Source organism: Abramis brama, assembly GCF_963993115.1.
Source record: "Abramis brama genome assembly, chromosome: 15".
NCBI classification, from domain to species: domain Eukaryota; kingdom Metazoa; phylum Chordata; class Actinopteri; order Cypriniformes; family Leuciscidae; genus Abramis; species Abramis brama.
This window is the reverse complement of record NC_139977.1, coordinates 5,255,748-5,266,278: the sequence shown is the minus strand read 5'-3', so window position 1 is coordinate 5,266,278 and position 10,531 is coordinate 5,255,748. Positions and strand designations below refer to the sequence as shown.

Below are 10,531 nucleotides of genomic sequence, written 5' to 3'. Positions count from 1 at the left end.
AATCAGAGCAAGAGAAACTCTCTTCTGACCAATCGGAGCGATATAAATGTCTGACCAATCGGAATAGGAGAAACATTCTCTCTTCCGGGATGCTTTGAAGCATCAAGATGGAATGGGATTCTTGGACCCAATTATTGGTTAGATTTAGTTTTTGTTGGAAGTTAAAAGATGCCATATGCGATTTCAGCGACTGTTTTAGACCGTCCAGTCCCCTCAATCATACGACATATATTTAAAACACCGCCTTTCAAAGACATTTTACGGTATGATTGACAGACAGAAAGCGTTTCTGCCTAAAAGATCGCTAAATTACTTTTAATTGCCATTTACAGTGAAGAGGGCTCTCACAGGTGTGATGTCTCAGTCAGGAGTCAGGTGATATCTGTCAGGTAAATGTTACATTTCCAGGATTCTCAGAAGCGGAAGTCGTTATGGTTTGTGTTCCCATTTTCTCAAATAGCAAAAGAAAAACATGACGATAGTGTTTTCACAACTTTCAAAAAGAGGAAAAAATAAATAAATGTAGAGATTGATAACGGCAGTCGGAAGAGAGAAAGATGTCTTGTTGACCTTATATAGCCACTGTATTCGAAACAGCGTTAATTAGTTTTTTGTAATTTAAAGTAAAGGTTATATAATACAAAGTATACTGTTATTATAGTAAAATTTGCCATTTAAGTGAAATTATTGAACTTAAATATAATATATATTATATTATATTATATTTAAGTTCAATAATTTCACTTAAATGGCAATGCAAATTACCTATTAATTGTCATTTAAGTGAAATTACTTAACTTAAATATACAAGCTTTATAAAAATGATCATTCTTAGAAGAAAGTTTCAGATGGCACCTAGGCTTTTGCATCTAAACTCTTCATATATATATATATATATATAAAAAACTTTGCAGTTTTATAGGAGTTTTAGATGATGGATTTTATAGGAGATTTACGATGCTGATGACCGTTAACACGTCACGGTCTGTGAAAGGGTCAATATACAGACCTTATTCAGAGCAGCGCCATGACAGGCATGAAAGCGAGGCTGTGAAGAATAGACTTGCCGTGTTTTCAATGGCATCCACTGTAAAAAAAAAAAAAAAAAAGCTGTTTAAAACTCCTATATCACTTATAATTTTCCACCGCTCATGCTGTCTGGGATTTTTGGTCTACTGAAATTTTCATGGAAAGATATTTTTGCAATGTTTTGTCAGTAGAAGAACAATCAATACACTGAAGAGATGCAGGCCTAGCTATACGTCACAGCCTCACATTCATTCCTGTGAAAAAACAAAGATGACGCTGCTGTGAATAAGGTCTGGCCTATGTCTGGCCTATACATTCATTCACTATTCCCTACATTACACTAATATAGTCCACATGAAGGAGTGAATGAAAACGAGTGAGTGAATTCGGTCACTGAGTGCGCCGGAAGGGCTGCTGCTTTTGCATAGTTTGTGTTTGGTGTTTAATAATCATTTGAAACTTAGCAAACTGGCAGCTACAGTAGTAATGAAACGATTTTTCTTGAACTCTTTCATGGAACTATGTATAAATCTTATTTAAACAATTTAATAACCAATTAAAAAGGAATTTATACCTAGATGATATTAAGCAGTTTGGAAAATGGATGGATGAATTCATTTCGACACGACTCTCTCAGTGCATTATGGGTATTCTCTAGCCGTTGCACACTAGTTTTTGCGGTGCATTATGGGATTGAATGAGTGCACTCAATAACGTCCCCTATGGTTTCGGACAGCACCACAAATGGCCGCTAGTGTCCTATTTAAAGGAGTATTTCGACACAGCTCCGTTCACGCCACGTCGTAATTATCGTAATTACAGGATTTCAACTTGTAAAAAGTGTTCAAGTTCTCGTAGAGCTTGTAATTACAACTTGTGAGCTGGGAATTTTCTGAGAGCTCCTACTTGCACCACATGATCAAATAAAATAAAAAATGACCTAACATAAATTATGCAATTCCAATATATCAGCATAGTCACAAAATAATGAATATTTTCCCTTGATTATGTATGTATAACTCCTTAAAAATGGAAAGCACAAGAGAACTATTTAAAATAAAAACAGAGTAGTATTAAATAATTTAATAAAATTAGATTCAATTAATATAAATAAAATGTCAAAATAAAAAAATTATATTAAAAACATGAAATAATTAAATTAAACAAATTTAAATCTGGTAGAGAAATTAGAGTTGTAGTTTTACTTTACTTTTGATATTGATATTTTACATTTTTCTAAGGCTAATAGAGTTGTTCCAGTCAGATCGTATGTTAGTTATTAGTTAATTCTGGGTCAGGGAGAAATTCCCCTTTAGCCAACTGGTTTTGTTTGGAGACTGATTTCCCAAACAATTATTATGTTCAAGATTAAAAGGGATTTTCTTACAAAATCACAATGACCAGTGCCAGGAACCTGAAACATGATTTGACTTGATGCCTGTCCTGGAAATGTCCCTTGACCTGAAAGGTTACAATAGATTAAAAATACATTCAATGTTCTGTTTAAAATTGAAACCATTATTTATTAATTTGTACCATTTGTGACATTTCAAAGATTTCTTAAAATACTACAATAACTAAAGAAGAAATATCGTCGAAATAAGTATAGACCACTCATTCCAGTCACTGACATTTTCACCCCCCCCCAAAGAAAAACAAAATATATATCTATATCTATATATATATCTATATATATATATATATATATATATATATATATATATATATACATATTATATATAGAGAGAGAGTTCAGATGCAAAAGCCTCTAAGTGCCATCTGACATTTTCTTTTAGAATGATAATTTTTATCAAGCTTGTATATTTAAGTTCAGTAATTTCACTTAAATTACAATTAATAGGTAATTTTCATTGCCATGTAAGTGAAATTACTGAACTTAAATATACAAGCTTGATAAAAATTATCATTCTAAAAGAAAATTTCAGATGGCACTTAGAGGCTTTTGCATCTGAACACTTCATATACATATATATATATATATATATATATATATATATATATATATATATATATATATATACATACATACATACATACATACACATATATATATATATATATATATATATATGGCCTGGAATATACTTTGGGTTAAATCAGCTATATATATATATATATATATATATATATATATATATATATATATATATATATATATATATATATATATATATATATATGGCCTGGAATATACTTTGGGTTAAATCAGCTATATATATATATATATATATATATACATGCTTATTTGGTCATAGTTAATATTTGTGCCCGGTTTCACAGACAAGGCTTAAGATAGTCCCATACTAAAATGCATGTTTGAGTTGTTTTAACTGAAAGCTGATATATCTTTAAATATGTCATATATGTAATGTTTTTTCTAAGGCACATTTATAAAAGCTACTTAAATGTCTAAATCCTGGCTTAATCTAAACCCTGTCTGTGAAACCAGGCCATGGTGTCTTCACTTTTCTCGTGTTATATGAGGAAATAATTCTCATTTGTTCAAGAATACTGTAAACACTGACAGGGCGTTTATATCTTCTAAACTGTGCCATTAATCTTCCTCACCAGTGTTGATGCCGGCTTTCACACGTTTGCACTTTTAAAGGTCAGCGTTTATTTATACGCCGTTTTCTCGTCATGAGAGTGGCCGTGACTTCAGGTCATCTGTGAGATTCTGACTCATTTCCTCAGTCATGTGAGGAGAGAGAGAAAACTCAGTGGCGCAAGATGGCCAAAAGTCATGATGACCGATATCATAAAAACAACTCATGAAAAGTCATGACAGGACATTCCCACATTGTTTATGACCTTTACAGACATATTTTTGCTGCTGTAATGTTAAATGGTCAGTGGAAATGTTTACAATTCATCGAAAGTGGTGACCTAAAAACAGTAACATGTAAATGTTCAAGTCAGCGATATTATTTAACACAACTGAACCAGCCTATAAACATTCATTCATGTGGCCTACCCACAAATCAACATTTTTGGGTTAAATCAGCTAGAAATCCCACTTTAAGGGAACAGGTTACTACTGTTGACAGTGTGTAAAGCTGAATGCAGGGCATTCTCGTCATGAAAACTAGAGTGATATTCAAAACAGGAGGTCTGATATTTTGCATTGTTTTGGTACTCTTGGAAACTGGGACGAGAAAAAAACCACCAACAACAACTCTCGTATGAATCAGGAACGTGAAAAAGTTCGTCTAATAACAGCCATGTGACAGTTAGACAGGACGAGATATGGCCGTCTTGATGGGCAAACCGAACAGGGTTAGGATTTCCCCGTCTCAACCCACGGACTTTACAGAGCGGAAATGGTGCATTAAATACTTAACCAACATTTCCTCCTGCTCTGGCGGTTGGGGTTTTCTCAACACCAGCGTCGCTTGCACGTCGCCTCGTCTGCAATAACAGGCCATACCGACGGAAAAACAATGTTACTCGATCAAGCTTTATCCATTAAACTAAACATGATTGCAACGTGTGCTGTTGGTGGCGTGACGTGGGTCTATTATCATGGGCTATACGTGTGTTGTGCAATTACGGCTATCTTTGCACTTTGAGCAAAATGGATAGCAGAGGGACTTTCCCATGACTGTGTGTGTAGTGTGGAACAAACGCCCATGCAAATGACAGGTCTAATCGATGGGTTTATATAGGGATGCTGCACTGAGCGAGTAGGCGGCAGAAGAGCTTATCGCTCACGGCAGGTTCATGAGAGACGTGATTCAGCATCCTCAATATTGGTACTGGTACCGAAATGACTCAGTGTCAACACATGATGTGGACCTGTGGAGAAAAGAGGCGAAAACTGAAGGTAGGTTTGAGGAGGTGAGTGATAAAACGCAGATAGACGACAGATGCGCACGTGGGTTGAAGAAGTCAAGAGTTAAAAAAAAAAGTTGCAAAATGCAATCGTTGCATTTCATGTTTAAGAGCGTTCCCACACTTAATGTAAACACTTATCAATGTGGAGTTTATGAGGGCCGTTCAGATTCATCATAACACAACATGCATGGAAGCAATATGCGCATTAAATGCACTACTGTTCAAAAGTTTAGGGTAAGCAAGACTTTTTGTGGAAGAAATTATTCATTTTATTTAGCATGGATGCATTTCGTTGGTCAAAAGTGGCAGTATAGACATTTATATTGTTATAAACGATTTCTATTCATCGAAAAATCCTGGAAAAAAAGAAAGAAAAAGTGTCTCGGTTTCCCCCAAAGTAATTTTTAAAATAATAAAAACTGTTTTCAACATTGATAAAAAAAAAAAATTCTGAAGGATCATGCGACACTGAAGACTGGAGGCATCATTACATTTTAAAATATATTCAAATAGCATTCATTTTTTAAGTTTATTTCACAATATTACTGCACTGGAAAAAAATTTTATATAATCAATACGTTATGACAACAAATGTTTTTACATTGCTTTCAAAACTCATTTTTTAAAGTAATATAAGTTGAAATGACTTAAACATCCAAGTTGATTGTACTTAAAAATTTAAGGCAGCCACTTTTTTTTTTATCAAATAAACTTTTTTTTTCAAAAGCAAAATCTTATTGACCCCAAACTGTAATGAAAGGCTACATTTATTTTTATATTTATTTTGTGTGTAGTAGGTGAAATTAATTTGTTGCGAAGTTCTAACATATTAACATAATTAAAAGTTCAATCAACTGAAAACATTATTTAAATGATCCTCGATCACAGGAATCTTAGTTTAATTCATATCTTGGTTTTATTTGATTCTTGCAAGGAAGTTAACCGAACATGACAAATATTAGTTAGAGTCATTCGTGCATGAAGTGCTTTCGAGAAAATGCTCTTGAACAAATACAGAATTGCTGGAAACATGAAGAGGAACGAGGAAATCCAAGACAAAAAAAAATTTGCTACCAAAAGAGACACAATGTGCGACACATTTTACTAACTAAATAATCTGTTTTTATTTTTGGTGATGAATGATTTTTGAATGAATATTTATTGACTTTCATTTTGTTTTTTGCTTAGCTCTGCATGACTTCTGGGTGTTAAACTGAGCTCTTGGCTTTGAGAACTGAATTCCAAGGGTGTCTTCTTTATATTCAGCCCACGGAGTTCAGTTCTTAAGTTTGGATGCTCTCGGCATCGGCTCTGACCCGCGACCCGCACAAACACTGGACCAGAAGGTACTGATGCCGTTTATCATGCACAGCTCCTCAGTCCTCTTCTGGCTTTCAGATTAGAGATCTTAATGCACTAGTTCAGCGGATTCTGTCAGGTTGTGGATCATCATTTCTCTGTTGCGTAGAAGTAAATTAGAAAACTTTTGCTGTAGTTTTGTATGGTGATTTTTTTTTTTTTTTTTTTTTTTTTTTAATTAGCACTTTTATTTTTATCCTACACGCAAGTGAAGACTTGTTTGGTTAAACACGATATAGTAAATAAGGGTCATTAATTGTTTACCAGCAATGTTTTTTTTTAATCTAATTTATATACTGTATAATGTATGTATGTATAATGTCAAATATATACAGTATTTATATATATATATATATATACACACATATTACTTGCTCTATATTATATTTTGACATTAAACAATATCAGTATACGATGAAATGTTGTGAATAATGGGAAATACGTCTGTTGGTAAAGAAAGGCAATATTTCTTTACTGTTTTTGCAGCACAATACGTTTTATGAACTTTATTGCTAAAGTATTTTGATAATAAAAACATTTTTTATTTTAATATGAAAAAAAGTATTTCATTTTATGCAATTAAAAAGCGAAAATTACAGGTCATTATCCCTTTAAAGTGCATTATGAACTTTAACTGCTTTGCTGAAACTGGTTTACTAAAATTAATATGAAGTTGGGTTATAGTTATAGTCAGTCATCGGCAAAGGTGTAGTTTGTACATCTGGCACTTTATTTTACAGTGTCCTTGTTAGAAATGTTACATGTAGTTAATAACAACAGTAAATTAAACTAAAACTCTATATAAAACTAAAACTAAATGGAAATTAATTTCACTTAGTTAAAGCTGCAGTCCGTAACTTATAGTCCAGATATAAACACTTGTTATAGGTGTACCGTAGTGATTCAGGATGAGACAAAAACACGCTTTGGAAAATGGATTCATGATGTTCTCGCTTATTATATACATCTACGGACTGCAGCTTTAAATGTATAAATACACTCTCACAAGGACACCTTCAAATAAACTTGATAACCATGATAACCAACATATAGCATATACTTTTTTTCAAATGCTTTATCTGATGTCCAGTTGTTAAATCGCTCTTAGTTCCTGACATTTTAAAGTAAAATGTCTTCATCGCCCCAATCTGCCAAAAAAAGACACTTGAAACTGACATTATCCGGAAGGCTTCGGCTGATTGTTTCGTTTTAAAGACAATTTAAAGGAGTCATGACATGAGAAATCAAACTTGCCTTGATCTTTTGATGATAATTAGGTCTTTGCACGATAATTAAATTAAATTAAATTCACATTTATTTTTTTATAGCACTTTGCACAATACATATCATTTCAAAGCAGCTTTACAGAAAAATACATGTTTCTACATTACAATTTAGAGTGTCAAAGTCCTGTGTCAAAAGTCCATTTGTCCAGAAATGTACTAAGATAATACAAATCATGTAGTTAGCTAAAATCATGTTCTCATTTAGGCAGAAACAATGGTCTCATTGAAACTATTACAAGTTGAGATCATAATGATGATATAGAAAATTTGGCAGTTTTCCATCATCTCTGCATCTGAAGTGTTCATATGAGGCTGGATCCAGACGGTTTCCTCGAGCTGCTGTTCATAACATTTCAAGCAAAAGATAATCATGTGCATGTCATCTGACTGACATCTGACATACTGGAGTACAAAGAGGTTAAGATATGTATTATATGAATGCTAGGCTAAAGAGATGCGTCTTTAATCTAGATTTAAACTGGGAGAGCGAGTCTGAGTCCGAACATTATCAGGAAGGCCATTCCAGAGTTTAGGAGCCAAATGTGGAAACGCTCCTTTAGTGGACTTAGATATTAGAGGTACTATCAGAAGCCCAGAGTTTTGTGATCTCAAAAAGCGTGATGGATTGTAGGGCAATAGAAGATTAGTTAAATACACAGGAGCTAAACCATTTAGGGCCTATAGGTCAGTAGCAATACTTTTCAGTTAATACGGAACTTAATAGGCAACCAGCGTAGAGATGATAAAATATGGGTTATATGATCACATTTTCCTGATAAGAACTCTAGTATAGCTGCATTATGGACTAACTGTAGCTTGTTTATTTAGGATGTAATGCATTACAGTAATCTAGACTAGAGGTCATGAATGCCTGAACTAACTTTTTAACCTGGATGGGAGACTCCTGGGGAAACCAGGTGTCTGCTGGAAGAGGTGTAAGTGAGGCCAGCAGGGGGCGCTCACCCTGTGGTCTGTGTGGGTCCTAACGCCCCAGTAAAGTGATGAGGACACTATACTGTCAAAGAGCACCGTCCTTCGGATGAGACGTTAAACTGAGGTCATGGCTCTCTGTGGTCATTAAAAATCCCAGGATGTCCTTCGGAAAAAGAGTAGGGGTGTAACCCTGGTATCCTGGACACATTTGCCCATTGGCCTCTGCACTGTAAAAAGTGAACAGTTGGATCAACTTAAAAAAATTACTTCAATTGGTAACACCTAAAGAAATTAAGTTTTCTCAACTTAAATTATCACATTTTATCGTGAAAACCGTGATAATTTAAGTTAACTTAATTTCTTTAGGTGTTACCAATTGAAGTAATTTTTTTAAGTTGATCCAACTGTTCACTTTTTACAGTGTGGCTATCATGGCCTCCTAATCATCCCCATACACTGATTGGCTTCATCACTGTCTCCTCTCCACCAGTAAGCTGGTGTGTGTGTGGTGGTCGTTCTGGCACAATATGGCTGCCGTCACTTTGAGTATATAGCCTAAATGTAACAAATTATTATTATCATTATTACAGGTGGGAATGGAGACACTGTGGAAGGACGAGACACTGGAGACAGGGAGAGAAATCCACTTTGACTAAACGAGATCGGACGATGAGCTGGGGTGAAGCGAGTGCATTTATAGTGGGGGTGATGAGGGTGATGAGAGATGTAGTGCAGATCTGTGACAGTTACGATTGCAGAATATCTAACCTGTCCTGAGACGCCCGCGGAGGTCGTCCGTGAACTTTCTGCCTGTCCTGAACACAGACTGTAAAAAAAAGATGGACGACGCACCTTCCCTCTCTTCCATTGTAGTAAGCGACGCCGCCAGTGACCCAATATGGCGCTGACATCTTGAGTCTCAAGTCGAGTGAGCGTGAAGTGGTATCAAGGTACTCACTAAAACCAAACTTATTTAAAGAACGAACTCTTGAACTTATATCAGCGTGATAAAAAACAAAACTGGCTAAAATGACAGAAACCATCTTTGGAAAAAAAATTATTTGATTATATTTTATATTATTATATTATTATATTATATTATTATTTGAATTATAACGTCCATTACGTTACATGGAGAGGGCGGGGTTTATGACCTACACTGGGACCAGCCACCAGGGGGCGATCGAGACGCTTTGGCTTCACTTTTCAGGACTCGTGTGGCTCGCTTTCCCCCGACACAACCACGGAGGTCACCTGTGAACTCTCAGTTTGTCCTGTTATGGCCACAGAGGTTAATCTGAACTCTCTGCCTGTTTTGACACAGCCCTAGAGGCCAACCATAACCTCTCTATGCTCTTTGTTCCAGTTCCACCTGATTAGTGATGGTGGTTTTCTGATGGTGGCGTCCAGGTCCGACCAAACGGCAACCGTCCGGTCTCTCCCTTGAATCCAGCACGGAAGTGACTTAAACTGCAATTCATCGACTGGCCACTAGAGACAGGCTGCAATAGAGAGTCAATCCCATAAACCCCCATGTTAAAATGCCTAAATTTACAGCAGAAAAAAACATGTTTACTGCCTGGTGCAAAAAGTGGTTTTGGTCTATAGCTAATTTTAGTGACGCGCGGCCGGCTCCGCACACTTTGGGCTTAAACAATGCTCTTCTGAAACCTACGGGTGACGTCACGAACACTACGTCCATTTGATGGTCCTTAGCTACGCCTTGGCAACACCAGCTGGAGAGCCCACGATCTCCACCAGAGGGCACTGCTTCCCCCTGCTTTAACTCACCGTGAACGACATATCCCAAAAATCATTGCCAGGACTAATCATATTCTGATTAATCTATTATTATTAATCTATAGCCCTGTGTATTGACTCTTACTTTGCAAAATCTTGTATTTTGTTGTTACACTGCATTTCTGAGCATTATCCTGGTTTCTTGTGTCTTGGTTTTCTGGATTGCCCCTTTGCCTGTGTTTTCTGCCCTGTTGTTCACTTGGATTGCTTGACCTTTTGCCTGTTATATATTCTGGATTGTCCCAATAAAGCTGCATTTGGATCTTCAA

At 35.5% G+C, this 10,531-nt stretch overlaps 1 long non-coding RNA gene across 2 annotated transcripts; it reads left to right on the top strand.

Moving 5' to 3' along the window:
• Nucleotides 1–4,547: 4,547 nt before the first annotated feature.
• On the top strand, nucleotides 4,548–10,531 carry LOC311097318. 2 transcript variants are annotated; one of them, XR_014609239.1, is made up of 3 exons: nucleotides 4,548–4,873; nucleotides 6,073–6,230; nucleotides 9,053–10,531. It is a non-coding gene; the product is annotated as an uncharacterized lncRNA (long non-coding RNA). The 2 variants fall into 2 exon arrangements; XR_014609240.1 differs by having other exon boundaries at nucleotides 4,548–5,118.